The 15,467-nt window shown below is 39.4% G+C and overlaps 1 protein-coding gene across 4 annotated transcripts in view; it reads left to right on the forward strand.

Moving 5' to 3' along the window:
• Positions 1-15,467, forward strand: part of SNCAIP (synuclein alpha interacting protein) — a 103,750-nt gene that overhangs the window by 23,669 nt on the left and 64,614 nt on the right. Inside the window, exon 1 of one of the 4 annotated variants that reach the window (XM_075078608.1) lies at positions 6,360-6,415. The exons of the other annotated variants lie outside the window; for them this stretch is intronic. The gene's annotated coding sequence lies outside the window, so the exon portion shown is untranslated. Of the gene's footprint in view, positions 1-6,359; positions 6,416-15,467 lie in introns of those variants that run through there. 4 annotated transcript variants of the gene reach the window in all.

Genomic DNA, 15,467 nt, shown 5'->3' on the forward strand with positions numbered 1-15,467 from the left:
ATGTGACTCTTCAGCACTTCTTATCGGTCTGCATGCATTTCTGCAAATCCACAAAGACCAGTACTGCTACAAAACTCGGTTGCTCATTTCCACTTGTGACTGTGTTGGATCTTTGTTTTAACAGCTGAAGTGGGTGAAATTCTTCATAAACAGTCAGAACTTTGAGAACTTGGCTGTGAGGCTTGGAGACTGTCAGATCCAGGATTTCAGGCAGGTTCAGAATGTACTTGTCCTGTTATTCTGGCTTATCTAAACTCAGTATTGTTTTTAAGGCAGTGAAGTTGCAAAATTTCTAATTCAGAATAACTGCCCATTCAGCACAGTGTTTCATATAAGATTTTACTATGATACCACAACTATGCACAAAAAGAACTAATGGTGATTACGTAAGGGACATTCATATTTTACGTAAGCCTGAATCACCAGTTCGCAGAGGACTCTGGCAGCTGCAGACAATGCAGTCTTTTCTTTGCCCAGCCAGGGTTTTTCTGAAATGGTAAGACATCATTTCTCATCTCTCAAGAGCATTCATGAGAGTTACAGCTGATTTTTTAGTAGCAAGAATATACTTCTTGGAAGATAGATTTGCTAGATAACAAGCAACCTAAGATCATATTTGTCAGTAGTAGCTAAGTGGTGAAATAACATTGCAATCCAGGGTTCCTTTTCAGACTGTATGGCTATGATAAAGATCAGTGAATCATCTGTATAATTGGAACACCATATGAACATCCTGGACCACGTAAGGTTCACAACTTTGACAGTATTCCACAATGCAAATTCTGGGATATATGAACCAGGAAATCCTTGTTCCTCCCTGCTCACCAGAAGTAATGCCCCTTTGCCTTGCAACAAGTGAATGGAAAAGAGAATGGAAAAGATTGGAGGTGATTTAAAAGGAATAATCTCTTACAGAGTTGCAACCAGCGCTGATTTGTTCTGAACAGTATTAAAGCTGTCTTCTCTTCCTGGGACTGGGACAGATCCTACCTGGTGTGTTGTTGCTTGTTTCAGTGTATGTGTGGGGGAGAGAAAGAGGCAGTAAAAGAAATATTCCTTTGTTGATAAAATGGGAAAACAGTCTTAGAACACTGCCTAGCCAACTGCATTTGTTCCCAGTAAAGTGACTACACTTGTACCTTGGTCACATGCCAAGACTGATGATGTACTTTATAGATGCAGAAAAATTATGTTAATGAAACTACCAATTACAGTGCTACTATCCACAAGCGCAAGCTTTCCTATGACAATATTGTTTACTTAAAAACTAAACATTATAACATTGATGCTAAATTACTTGCACAGATTTTAAACCAAATCTAGCCAATCAGTGTTTCTGCTTACTTGTCAGTTGCAGATAACTAAATATTTGCTTGTGAAACTAAGCTGCTGTCTGCCAAATGTTCTCAGGTTTTTTTTCCTTAGTAAATAGATATACTCCCAGTTTCTAATTTTATTCTTTTAAACCCTCCTAGAACTATGAGCAGAAATGTTGGGTTTTATAATTTTTAGTGAAAAAAACAGATACTGTGCTATTTGGGCATACATTCTTTCAATAATCCCTGTCAACGGATTGTACTAAATGTAACAGCTGTTCTTGGTGGGCCCAATCGTCATTACTAGAGAAGAGTTCAAGAGTGCAGTAAAGGCTATCTCAGTGGAGGTGGAGGAGTTGGAGGAGCACTGGAAATGAAGATAATAGCTCAATGGTGAGAGCTCAGTCCTTCTCTTTGTATGATAAGCAGCTCAGGCATACAGTTTCTTTATCTTAAATTACAGTCTCTTTCAGAGGTCATCCTAAGTGATATGGTTGCATAATTTTACTTGTGAAGGCTAGCGGCTAGGAATCAGAATTGGATATTAGTGAATAGTTACGAGATTAGAACCATCTGGTTTTGGCATGTTTTCTTGTTGCCTTAAACAGAAATGTAGTTGGTGTGAAGCAAAAATGAAGCTACAGCTGCTTAAAACACTTAGTTACAAAACAGTCGATACAGAAGTGTATCTCTGTTGTCCCATTCTGGTTTATCATCAGGCCCTACTTGATTATCTTTAGCTACTAAACTTTCTAGTTCTCACTGTCTAGCTCACTACATGGTTTGATAGCTTTATGAATGACTTCCTGTTCAGTGAAGTTTGAGTGGAATATATAAAAAGAAAATAAAACTGTGTTTTTAAGAGTTTCAAGGGGTTCATCCTTGTTAATATTTTTGTCTTTCTGTTACCTTTGAAACTTTGGGGTCGTTTCCCCAATTTTTCTTTCATTTGAGGCTGATTTTTGAGTCATTCGGCTTCTTCATATGCTTGAACAAGAGGCACTAGACTGTTTCTTTCAGCTGCAAACATTTCCTGTTATCCAGCTCTGATTTTTCCTACTGTTGTCACCCATGTCCATGTATTCTGGTGTTTTTCCAGACAACCAGGCTGCTTTTTGGCTCCTTCATTTCCTTTCCATGTGTCCTTAATTAAAAGTGACACCCACAGAAGTAGCTAGAGTCCTTTATGCAGAGGACTTAAAATCTTGGGCTTTAAGAGATAGTCACATGTAATGGAGCAGGGAAGTCTGAATAGTTATCTGGAGAGTAGAGTCCTGGATGGAAAGTAACAGAAGTGCAAATGAAAAGTTTTTCTGTTTGTTCTAGTAATTCATAGTGTGGAGTCAAACCCAAGGGATAGATTTAAACTTTAGTGGTAGGACATCTGTGGTCTGGTTTCTAACTGTAGTAGCAAGTCATTGTGGCCAACTGTCATCCAAAAAGTTAAAAATACTGTTGCAATATTTTCGTATGTGGTAAAGAAAAACACACTGGTTTAAAAACTGATCTTACCATCTGTGATACTTCAACATGGAGGGCATCAGTTATAAATTTCTGTATGAGCATTAAAGGTCTGAATTTTTCTTTCTCTCTCCTGCATTTTATGCAGCTTTTTCTACCAATACAAAGTAAGGGTTAGTGAGAGTAAAATACTGGTAAATCAGGATGGAGGAGTTCTAAATCCACTTTTTACAAATGTAGTAAATTACGCAGGGCAGAAGTGCACCCACCCCCTTTCCTTATCTGTGTTATCTTTTAAACACATAAATTAAACTTGCACAAATCATAAAGATCAGTATTGCTCCAGTATGTGGAAGACAATGAGGCATGCCTGTTCATCTGTTTGGTAAACAATTCTGGAAAAAATAGCAGTTGAGAGGGGAGACAATACATGCTTTCAGAGACAACATACACATCAGTTCTGGCAGAGTCTGACTGCTACTGGTTATGGTTTTGATAAAAATAGATAATTATAGTAGGTGACACTGGATCCCATTGCTCTTCAGGAAGACTGATTGCTAGGTGTGTGATTTGGAATATGAAAGAACTATATTCAGAATAAAAAGTTCAAGATATTCTTGCATTTTTTTCTAGTTGATTCAGAATGTTTCCATGTCTAGGGTGATCTCATTTTCTTTAACTGAATTGCCATGTTTGAGGCAAGAGGATGAAAACTCAGAAAAAAAGTGAAGAAAAATAGCTGAGGAAATCATGCTGTCCATTTTAGATTGTAAAGAGTGACCTACATTTTTCAAGTGGTGAAGTTTTAAAAATTTTCATCAATGTTACTGTTCCCCATCCAGAAATTTGTGACTTTTATATGTCCCTAATGGCTTATAGATATTTAGCTGAATGACAATTAGTGAGGGAGCTGTGTTGATCTGTTTGTGTTCTTTTTGACGTATCAGTCAATAGTAATAAAAAAACTGTAAGATCAATTTCAAAACCTCTTAGCAACCACATAAAAAATAACAGCTGTATTGATTTCTCTAATAATTGTCCTGGAAGAATGGTAGGAGCTTAATGGTACAAACATAATGAAATGCATTTATCAATAGACTCTGTGTTGGATGTCCTGCACTAGAAGCCTACAGTAAGATGCCGTCAGTGGGAGGTCTAGATGTAAACTTCCATGGCCTCTTTCACAGATTGATGAAAGTGCAGAAATCATGAAAATAGGAGAGAAAACAAATATTGCAGAATACCTGTAGCAAAAGGCAGACATTTGAAAGGAAGTGCCAGAGTCACATCCTCTTTATTAATCTAGCAAGTTCCTTAAAAGGACGTGAAACATAGTCTGTTGTACACATGTTCTAGATTTTATAGAAGAGACTTTGTGAGAAATATTTTCAGAGCCTGTTGGGATATAGTCAGGATTATGGCAATTTCCCATACGAACATGTGTTTACCAGCTCCAGCTTCCTTTTGAAACAGTAAAGAATTGCTTTCATGAATAGGTTGCCTTTTTTTTTCTTCTTCTGTTTGAACAGGCAGAACAAACAGGATATCTTGGTCATAATGAGCAGCATAATGAAATGACAAGTACACCCTAATTGCAGCTTGTTTATATCATGATTATGCAAACAATTATTTTGATAGGTATTTTTATTTTTACACACCCTTTAAACAGTATTGTATCTTTTTTGTTCTTTTCTCTGTTAAATACTTCGATATTTAAGAGGACACTAAAATGAGAAAGTATTGAAACCAAGCCAACCTGTAAAAATGTATATAAAATGCAAAATTAGTCTTCATCTCTGCCTTGGGTTTGGTTCTCAATGTTGGATATCCTACATTGCTAGTATTATGATATCCAGTGTTTGAAATGTAAACTTCCTTTTTTTTTTTTTTTTTTTTTTTTTTTTAGTTTCACACAAATTTATAAGCTAGCAAAATAATAGAAGATAAATACTTAGAGAAATAAGTCATTCTTAACATAACAGCCACCAATGCTAGTCCATATATCTCTTCAGAGATCTACTTGGAAGAATCCCATGGGATACAGCCCTGGAAAGAAGAGGAGTCTGAATCCTCTCCAAGCTCAAGAAAAGTCCATCCCAGCAGGCAGGAAATAAAGCAAAGGTGGCAGGAGTCAGTCCTGCTTGGTACATGAATGAGCCAGGAGCTCCTGGCTGAACTTAGGCATGAAATGCACAAGTGGTAGAAAAGAAAAAAAGCAACCTAACAAAAAGGAATCAATATTCAGGCTACCGAGTGATCTGACTAACTGAAGAATTGTTTTTACTGTAATGAAACATGAAAGACATCTTCTCACTGCAAACCACCCCAGATTTCTCATAAAAACCCCATCCTTTCCACCCCACAGTTTTATATTTCCTGCAAGATTCAAGCATAGAGAAAACTGGACTCCAAGCACTCAGCCAGAATACATGCACTTGAGCATTCTGGAATGAGGCCTAGAAAAATAAACTTGTTTGTTTCAATTAGCCTTGAAGGAGAAACCTTTTGGAGTTGGAAATTAATAGCTGTTGTTTTAAAACTGAAACAGCATACGTGATTCAAGCACTGTAAAAAAGTTAATGTACTGTCTGCTTAACTTTAGTGACAGAATCAAAACAAATAAGAGGTCAGCTAATCTGCTGAAAAAGAGACATTAGCTGTATTTGATTAGTTTATGTTTTTATTCGCTTTGAACTACTACAAGGCGATTTGCTCTTATTATGAAATACCCTAGAGTCATGCAATATTAATATGCTTACTTCATTGTACTCTAGCTTATATGGCAACTGTTTCAGTTATTTCACACCAGCTAGCTGTTTCTATGGGCTTTAAGACTCACTGACATGGAGATCAAAACCAGATCAAACAACTGCCCTCTGTAAATGACATATGTTACATACGTGTATAAATGGAAGGAAAGACCGGACAGAAACCTCAGTAGAACACACAGCAAGAATACATGCTGTTCCATTACCATAATATGTTTCTATAATGCCACTGTTGGTATTGATGTAGTGACACGAGAGGCCAGATTAGGAGAGTAGTTGTACTGGATGCTCTGTGCTCATCTGGAGTGGAACGTACGGTTGCTGCCTTGGATTCAATCCACAGCCTAACTGTAAGAAAAGCAGGCGGTGGGATTTATTCCAAATTCTAATATCTTAACTGGAACCTGGTCTGGCTCTGCTGCTCGTCCTCTTGCCAACTTGTGCTAGCAAAAAAAGCAGTGCTTTAACTGAGGTACCACGCACAGACATACAGTTTCTACTGAGTGCACTACAGCACCATCCTTTACTCTCCCCTGTGACATATTGTTACACTTCTCACACATAGGGACCACAAAGTAACCTTAACCATTAATTTCTATAAGCTCATTCCTTAATTAGCAATTTTCCATATAAAAAAGAGATTTTACCTCTGAGGGAAGATAAAATGAAACAACGTTCATTCTTCTCAGCCATTTTTTGTTAAAGGGCATTAAACTAGTCAAGTGTGGAAATATCCTGTAGTTCTACTTAGTTCCACTGCTACTTTCATCCCATTTACCTAAACTGCGGAGTACTACTTCCTGCCAGCCACTGACTCTCTTTGGGCATAACTGCTGCTCCCTTCACTTGTTCAGAAAGGATGTTTAAATGGTAACAAGCTTCTGCTTCTTCCTTTAAACTGCTGTATGAATATGTATTTAACCGCATGTTATCTTCAGTTACAGCTAGTTCTAAAAATGAATTTGTTCAGTCTTCCCACTAAACATTTTGTGGTGACATGACTCTAAAATGACAAAGTGTTTCTGCTTAATGTAGAGATTAATAGTTCTCAAATCTCTGTTGCTGGAGAAATACTGAAGTCCATTTAAAATTATCTACTTGTCAGTTTAATAACCAGTCATCTAGAGGCATAAGAAATAGTCACCAAAAAAAAGCAAGCTACTTCAAGTGTGATGTTCTTATCACTCAGGTATGAAAGGGCCACTTCTTCCACTCACAAAAAAGATGACCGTCTTCCCCTTGAAATACACTTGATTTTCACATATGAAATGTTCCAATGGTTTCACACAAAATGGACACTGCAGGCAAACAGTGCACTTAAAAGCAGAAATTTTAACAGCAGTGACTGAATTTAAAAAAATATTTTTCCATCAACAAAAATAAATTTTCAGAGAAGGAAAATTCATTTTCTAAAGGAAAAAGGGGAAAAATGACTGAAAGACATTTTTGACAGCTTTATGTATCCTCAGAAATAATTCATAGATAGATCAGCATTATCCCCCAAGATAGCACAGAGTTGCTGAGGTTAAAGGACATAAAGTATTAGCCTGGAAGGGTCTGCCTGAGGTCATTTAGTCCAACCCCTGTGCTCACGCAGGGTCAGCTAAAGCAGGTTAAGCCCAGGACTGCAGCCAGTTGGCTTCTGAGTATCTCCAGGCATGGAGACTCCACAATGTCTCTGGGCAACCTGTGACATTGTTTGACCAGCCTTACAGTAAAAAAGTGTTGTCTTCTGTTCAGATGGAATTTCGTGTGTTTCACTTTGTGCCCATTGCCTCTTGTCCTGTCAGTGGGCACCAAGGAGAAGAGCCTCACTCCCTCTTCTTCATTCTAACCCATCAGGTATTTATACACATGGTTAAGATTCTCCTGACCCTTCTTTTCTCCAGGCTCAGCAGTTCCAGCTCTCTCAGCTTCTGTTCATATGAAAGAGGCTCCTGTCCCTTAATCATCTATGTGTCTCTACACTGGACTTGCTCCAGGAAGTCCATATCTGTTTTCTACTGGAGAGCCCAGGATTGGACCCAGTACTCCAGGTATAGCTTCATTGGGAAAGCCCACTTCTCTTGACTTGCTGGCAACAGTCTAAAGCAACCCCGAAAGCTGTTGGCTGCATTTGCCACCAGGCCATATTGCTGGCTCGTGGTCAGTGTGGTGTCCACAGGACCCCCAGGTTCTTCTCTGCAAAGCTCGTTTCCAGCTGGTTGGCCCCCATCATGTACTGGTGCATGGGGTTATTCCTCCCCAGATGCAGGACTTTGCATTTCCCTTTGTCAAACTTCACGTGATTCCTCTCTGCCCAGTCCATCAGCCTGTTCAGGTCCCTCTGAATGGCAGGACAACTCCTCCCAGTTTTGTATCATCTGCAAAATTAATGAGACTGCACTCTGTCCCATTGTCCAGTTCTATTTAACTGCTAAGATGAAGATTTTAAGCAGTACTGACACCGGTACTGACAGCTGGGCTAAACCACTAGTGACTTGCTGCCAACTAGACTTTGTGCTGCTGATCCCTTTGGGCCCAGCCACTCAGAGAGTTTTGAACCCAACTCCGGTCCACTTACTTCATCCAGGCTTTGTCAGCTTGTCTATAAGGTGCTACGGGAGACCGTGTCAAAAGTCTTAGTAAACAACATCCACTGCTATCCCGCCATCCACCAAGCTAGTTACTTAATTGTAGAATGCTGTCAGGTTGGTTATACATTGTTTTCCCTTCATAAATCAATGCTGACTACTGTAGGTTACTTTCTTGCGCTTCATGTGTTTGGAAGTGCTTTGCAGCAAGATTCCCATCACCTTACTAGAGATTGAGGTGAGACTTATCAGTGTGCTTTTTCCCAGGTTTTCCTTCCTGCCCTTCATGAAGACAGGAGTGACCTGTGTTCTCCTCCAGTTTCAACCACTGTGACCTTTCAAAGATAATTGAGAGTGGTCACACAATGACATTAGCCGTCTCACTCTACTCATGGGTGCAGCCTGTCAGGACTTACATGTGTCCAGTGTAAGTGTTCCCCAGCCTTGTCCTTCACCTTGTCCTCCGCCTCCTCCTTCCTTGCTCCAGACTTTCCCTCTAAACTCAGGTGCCTGGGATTCCTGCAGCCTGTCATACCAGTAAAGACTGACACAAGACATTGAGTACCTTGGCCTTTTCTGTTTCCTTTGTCACCAGTTCCCCTGCCCCATTCAGGAGCGGGTTTATGTTTTCCCTAGTTTTCCTTTTGCTCTTTATGTACTTGTAGAAGCCTTTCCTGTTAACACTTCACATCCTTTGCCAGATTCAGCGCTAGGTCAGCCTTGGCTTTCCTAACCCATTAAATGGAGTGGGTTTTAGAAAAGCAAGAAGGAAGTACTTCCTAACAGCCAAATAGACACTCCTTGCCTTAAGGCAAGTCATACAGATACTAATGGCAAAGATTGCTTGTACTTTGGTGGACCTCAGATGTCACCCTTGGAGTAACACTTTGCTTTTGTGGTAGATTATGTAGAGTACTATTCAATGCTAAAAAATTTTAATAAACACAAAGAACTATGTCTTAATAATCATACTTTATCTTCACTGTCTGTATCCTGATGTACATATTACTTATAGACTACATAGTGTCAGTCATTGTAAGTGTTAAAAATACTTGATGTTAAAATGCCTCAACTTGTCATGAATTTTCCATGCAATTCATGGGGACAGAAGATAGAGTAGGTGAACCATACACTATTACCTATGTCCACATGACTTCCTTGAAATCATGTCCCTTAAGACTCCATAGGATTGCTTTATAGCAAGCAATATGGATGGACATGTGATCTTGAGGTCTAGGTAGATGACTAGGAGAAGTTCCATTATGTTTGGCCAGAAGCAAATACATTTTTTCTTATCTAAAACCAGTGCTGAATGTATGTTGACTTCATTAGGAAGAGAACTGGGCTCAGTATTTGTGCCTCTTCCGGGCTGTGGGTGGATTGTTCCTGCATGACTGAAGTTAAATTTTAAAAATAGCATATTTTGGTCTTGAAAAAATTGTTGTGCTTTGCTGCATTCCTTCTTCCTGTCCTATCAGTGTAGCTGTGCCCTGATGGTACTTGCATGGTGATTAAAAGCAGTACTTTTATTTTGTCTTGCTTTAGAAGTGTCATACTATTATGAATTACTGCTATGAACTTTTAAACTCAGGAAAACTTCTGAATAAATGTGATAAGGGATAAGGTAATCCTGGTCTCAGAATTCATTCCTTCACTGGAATAAATTGCATAATTTTTCAGCCTCACTGTTGGCTTTTCTCTTTTTTTAACAATAAATTGGTATTTAAAATTCATCTGTACTCCTTCAAATCTCCCACTGCTCCTATTGACCCTTCCTTTTATATTTTTATATTTTAAATTTGACTGGACAAATAATTTCCTTTGCATGATATATTTTTCTTGGCTTACATAGAAGGAAGAAAAGTAAATAAAACAAAGTAGTACAAGAGAGGTACTCAGTCAGTAAGAGACAATCCAGACACTGAGCATGACAAGTAATAGAAAAAATGTTATTTCACATAATTAGAAAAAACACTTTGAGAGCCCTAGAACGTAATAAAAATCAGTTGCATAGTGCACTTCAGACTGCCTTACAATGTCACAAACCCTTATATGACTTAAAAGTATTGACATAGTCTAACCATATATCAAGTTGTCATTTAATTTGAATGCATGAAGCTGAAGTGGTAGCTTGAAAAGCAAATTAACCTCCATTTGAGCTGCAGTGTCACTCTTCACATTCTCAAAGTCATGTGCTTGAATATTCATTGATTATATCCAAGTAATTTCCCCCTTAGAGATAATGAAGAGGATGTAAATATGAATGAGAAGCTGGAGTCTTCTAAGAGTGCATGTATGTATAGTGTTAAACTTAAAGATTGCTCACAACTAGATGATCATTGTAGATTCCTTCCAACTGAAGTATTCTATGCTATGCTATGCTATGCTATGCTATTCTAAAAAGATGAAACTGCAAGCTTTCTATGTCTTTGATGCTTTCTTCTTGTGTTCTGCATTATCACCTGCAGGGACACCATCTGATCTGGTGAATAACGATTTTCAGTTGTCCTCGGGGTCTCCTACAAAGCTTCAAATATGACCTCTTCCAGAGTCCATTGCAGTGGATTCACATCATGTTTATTACTTAATTGGTATACTCTTGTACAACTGAGCTCTGTTAACAGAGAAGGGCACAGGCTATGCAAAAAGCCAGACAAATGTAGAGTGACTACACAACAGCTGTCTCAAAGAACATGTAGTCTTTAATATGAGACAACACACAGCTAGGGACTGGGGAGCCTAAGAAGCAGTAAGAGGTGTGATAGCTGGAGAGGCAGTAGTGTTAGCCCAGACTTGCTTTGCTAGGAGCCAGTGGCCAAGTTTTCTTCCTTTCAATTTTTCATTCAATAGTGCAGCTCCCATATCCCCTAATTATGACAGTGCTCTTGAACATACTATAGTGCTTTCTTTGTACTGTGTAGTAAACAGGGTTACAAGGCCACAGTAATTTTTGTTAGAACTTCACTGTTACAGTGGAATATGGGGATGGAGGAACTGAATTCGAACTTCTGGGTCTTTCCTACTGCTCACAGGTGATGTGCCTTCCTGAACTGTAGGTTTTGATCAGGTGCTGGCCTTTTCACTGCATGCTAAATAGATTCAACATAATGTAACATTGTGCTGTTCTATTTGTCTGAAAGTGAAGAAACTTGGGTTTATGCTCTTGGTATCTCTTGTTAGGGAGTAAAATTCAGACATCTACCAGATTTCAAGCATTACTTGAAATACATACTGTGTGCTAAAACTGAAGATGTAAAGTCTTCCCTTTCTGCCCATAGATCTTATTCATCTTGAGCTACTATAGCCTCTGATGCCTAGGAGAGGGCAATATGTTCATTTTGTTATCTCAGACCTATAATTGTAAAAAGTAACGTTATCCCCTAATTAAAAAGCAACCATCATGGCATTCTGACATTTAAAGCCTAAATCTTTAATACTAACTGTGCTTAAGGGAGCAGCGTTTTGCCAACCACTATAGAAGTATTTACATCTGATTTACTTTATATTTGATTGAAAGTTTAAGTAAATCCCCAAATATTTTGGTATAGTAGCTCTGAGATGTGGAAAATAAAATCTCATGTGGCATTTAGCAGGATTTCTTAGAGTTACAACTGAAGTAGACTAATTGACAGCAGATCTTTTTATTGTTATTTGTTGTTGTTATTTCTGTATCCATAAGTAATTAAAATGATTCATTCTCAATTAGTTGTTTTGTTTTGGCTCAATAAAGAATATTTCCCTTGTGCTCTCTCTTGGATTTAGTTTTTCACATGCAGCACTGAGACTGTTTTTGGCTGAGGTATTGGATCAGATTCCTTTCTGAAGCTACTGAATTCACTACAACCTTGTTGTAAAGGAGTCACTACAAATCAGTTATGCTTTTTTAGTCCACAGTTTTGCAGTGAGCAAACAGAAAGAAACTGAACCTGATGCTTGCTTACCTTCTGCCTGCCATACCAGCCCCTTCATTCACTCAGTTAACTGACAGACAGCAAATGCTCACATGTATGGCCTGGTTCTTGCCTGATCTGCATTAGTGTGGATAAGGCGATGGCCATTGCCTTCATAATTCAGTCAGTAGTAGAACTGGCTTTTAAAGTATTCCTGCAATTCCCACACTGAGTCGTCTTCACCCTCAAAAGGCGCACCAGCCCCTAGGGATTGTTGTTGGTGTGACTGTTCTTTGAGGCTTTATAGCTTTGAAGCTTGATCTAGCTTAAATATAAATCTGAACAATGTAAGCAGTTCACCTGTAGGTAATGCATGCCGTCAGTCTAGAGCGGAATTTTAGTGTTTGCAGAAGTTGGTGGATTTGTTCCCTGTATCTAATACTTCATTACATTTAAAAATTACTATTTTTTACTGGGAAGTGCTTTCTTTGCCCCCTTTTTTTCTCATTCACCTACTTATATTGTATGTTTGTCAGTAACAGGATTTGAGTTCAGACAACTAGTTTTAGCTGAGAAGGACAATGGCAGAGGAAATCTGTTCTAGAAAAACAGTAAGGATTGTAGCTGTTGTCTGAAAAAGAAGGGTTTGGGTGTTGGGTTTTTTTTTTTTGCTTTATTTTACAACCTAATCACTGTTTAGTATCTGTTGCAATGTAACATATGTAATATGTTGTTATGCTGATACTACTATTACTGCATTTCTGTGTGGTAATTTTTAGCTGGATGATTCCTCCTGGTGGAACTGTTTCATGAAACTACAAAAAACATTCTTTCTTGAGTATATATGAGTGATGTTTAAGCAGTTTTCCTCTTTTAGCTGTGAATTCTGAGAGCAGACAGAACTTCTTTTACCTGTATAAAATGTGTATGTGTGTGGATACGTCTCTCTGCAAGCCAATTTGCCAGACAGGAAATGCCCTTTTTGCATTAAAATTTTGTGGAATATTTAATGACTAGCTTCCAAAATACAGTTAGGAAAACTGATCAATTAAATGTCAGACATTTCTGCTGGCAGGCTAGGGTTAGTCATCTGTATTGCATTGGTGTTGATGCTGGAAATATATTGTTCATCTCATGTCATCCATTGCTGGCAGTTGCAATTTTGGTTGCAATTATTTTTACCTTGAATTTGACTAGTGCTTATGATCTGCTTGTGAATCCTGTTTAGATTGTTTATATTTCTGGTAATACCCTGCATTCAGCAATTGCAACGGTCTCAAAATAGCCACAACTCTGAGTACTATCCTTACCATATGATTTGCATTATACATGGTGTAGTTCTATGTTAAATTGTATCAAAAAAGTGCACCTCTTGAATAAGGCTTTTAAATATAATAATGGGAAATCTTATTTGGTCATAGTATTTGTCCTGAGTTGCCGTCCAGTTTTACCTTATCAAGAAAAAAATCAGTCTTCTAGCGAACAGAATGCATGAGTCTCCTGCCCTTTCTTTACAAATAACTGAACACTATCTTCTGGAAGAGAAGTTTTCCATGGAGAAAATGTGTTTGTTTTGGTTACCAACTTTCTCTTCAGCCTTTGTGTGTTTCATAGTCTTTATGTTTTGAAAAGACAGAAGACAGCATTTTGGGGAAGTAATGTTGCAAGACTGTGGAATGGCATTATGAGTTTTGTACATATCTAGGTGAAGTGCAGTCCTTTTGTCAGCTGTGGATGGATACAGAGTTTTTTTGTCTCAATGGCTTCTTGCAGTTTAGAACTAAAAGATAAGTTTGACAAGTTGAGATCTTTTCGTTCTAAAATCTGGAGATACGTGGTAACCAAGAATAGCAGTTCTTTTAACCTGAATAAATCAGTTTTAATTGCAAAATAAAATCTTTAGGTCACTTCTTGATTCTGGCTTATTATGTGCCATGTTTAGGGTAGCTTTATGTATCTCTTCCATTAATTTTTAAACAAACTGGGCGGGTTTTCATAAAATCTGTTTAGTTCCAGCGAAAAACTGAAACTTGGTGAAGCTTTGGTTTGTTTTTAGACTATTTGTATGTGATATGGTCCGTATATATCTTTAACCGTTAAACTTTTAATTATCATTCTTACTTCATACATGTACTCGCTGCTCCAGCTAGTTCCCTGTAGGTCGGTGGAGCTTGATGGGTTCGTCTCAGGGTACTTAAAGAGCTGGCTGATGTCATAGCAAGACCTCTCTCAATGATTTTTCAATGCTCTTGGGAATCTGGAGAGGTCCCAGTTACTGGAATCTAGCAAACATTATCCCAATCTTCAAGAAGGGCAACAGGGATGAGCCTGGTAACTACAGGCCCATCAGTCTCACTTCTGTGCCTGGTAAAATTATGGAGAAGATTATTCTGGGAGTTACTGAAAACACCTGAAAGACAATGCAGTCATTGGTCCCAGCCAGCATGGGTTCACGAGGGGAAAGTCCTGCCTAACAAATATGATTTCCTTGTATGACAAGGTCACCCACCTAGCTGTCCGAGGGAAGCCGGTCAATGTAGTCTTTTCGGATTTCAGTAAAGCTTTCAATACTGTCTCTCACAGTGTCCTCCTGGACAAAATGCCCAGCACACAGCTGGATAAACACGTAATGCAGAGGGTGAACAATTGGCTGGTGGGTCAGGCTCAAAGGGTTGTAGTAAATGGGGTTACGTTGGCTGGCGGCCAGTCACTAGTGGGGCTCTGCAGGGACCCATCTTGGGGCTGGTACTATTTAATCAATTTGTAAATGACTTGGATGCAGGACTTGGAGGAATACTAATTAAGTTTGCTGATGACACAAAACTGGGAGGAGCTGTTGACACTCTCGAGGGCAGAGAGGCCCTGCAGAGGGATCTGGAAAAATTAGAGCGCTGGGCAATCACCAAGCATATGGAGTTTAACAAGGGCAAGTGCCAGATTTTGCACCTGGGGCACGGCAACCCCTGGCTGTACACACAGACTGGGGAGCAAGAGGCTGGAGAGCAGCCCCACAGAGAGGGACCTGGGGGTTCTGGTCAACGGCAAGTTGGACATGAGCCAACAGCGTGCCCTGGCAGCCAAGAGGGCCAACCGTGCCCTGGGGTGCATCAAGCCCTGCATTGCAGCCGGGCGAGGGAGGGGATTGTCCCGCTCTGCTCTGCGCTGGGGCGGCCTCACCTCCAGTGCTGTGGGCAGGTTTGGGCGCCACAGTACATTAGGGATATAAAGCTACTGGAGAGTGTCCAGAGGAGGGACACAAAGTTGGTGAAAGGTTTAGAGGAGAAGCCATATAAGGAGTGGCTAAAGTCACTTGGATTGTTCAGCCTGGAGAAGAGGAGGCTGAGGGGAGAACTCATGGCGGTCTGCAGCTTCCTCACAAGGGGAGGAGGAGGGGCAGGCGCTGATCTCTTCTCTCTGGGGACTGATGACAGGACCCGAGGGAATGGCAGGAAGATGTGC

This window comes from Phalacrocorax aristotelis, chromosome Z, assembly GCF_949628215.1.
Source record: "Phalacrocorax aristotelis chromosome Z, bGulAri2.1, whole genome shotgun sequence".
NCBI lineage: Eukaryota > Metazoa > Chordata > Aves > Suliformes > Phalacrocoracidae > Phalacrocorax > Phalacrocorax aristotelis.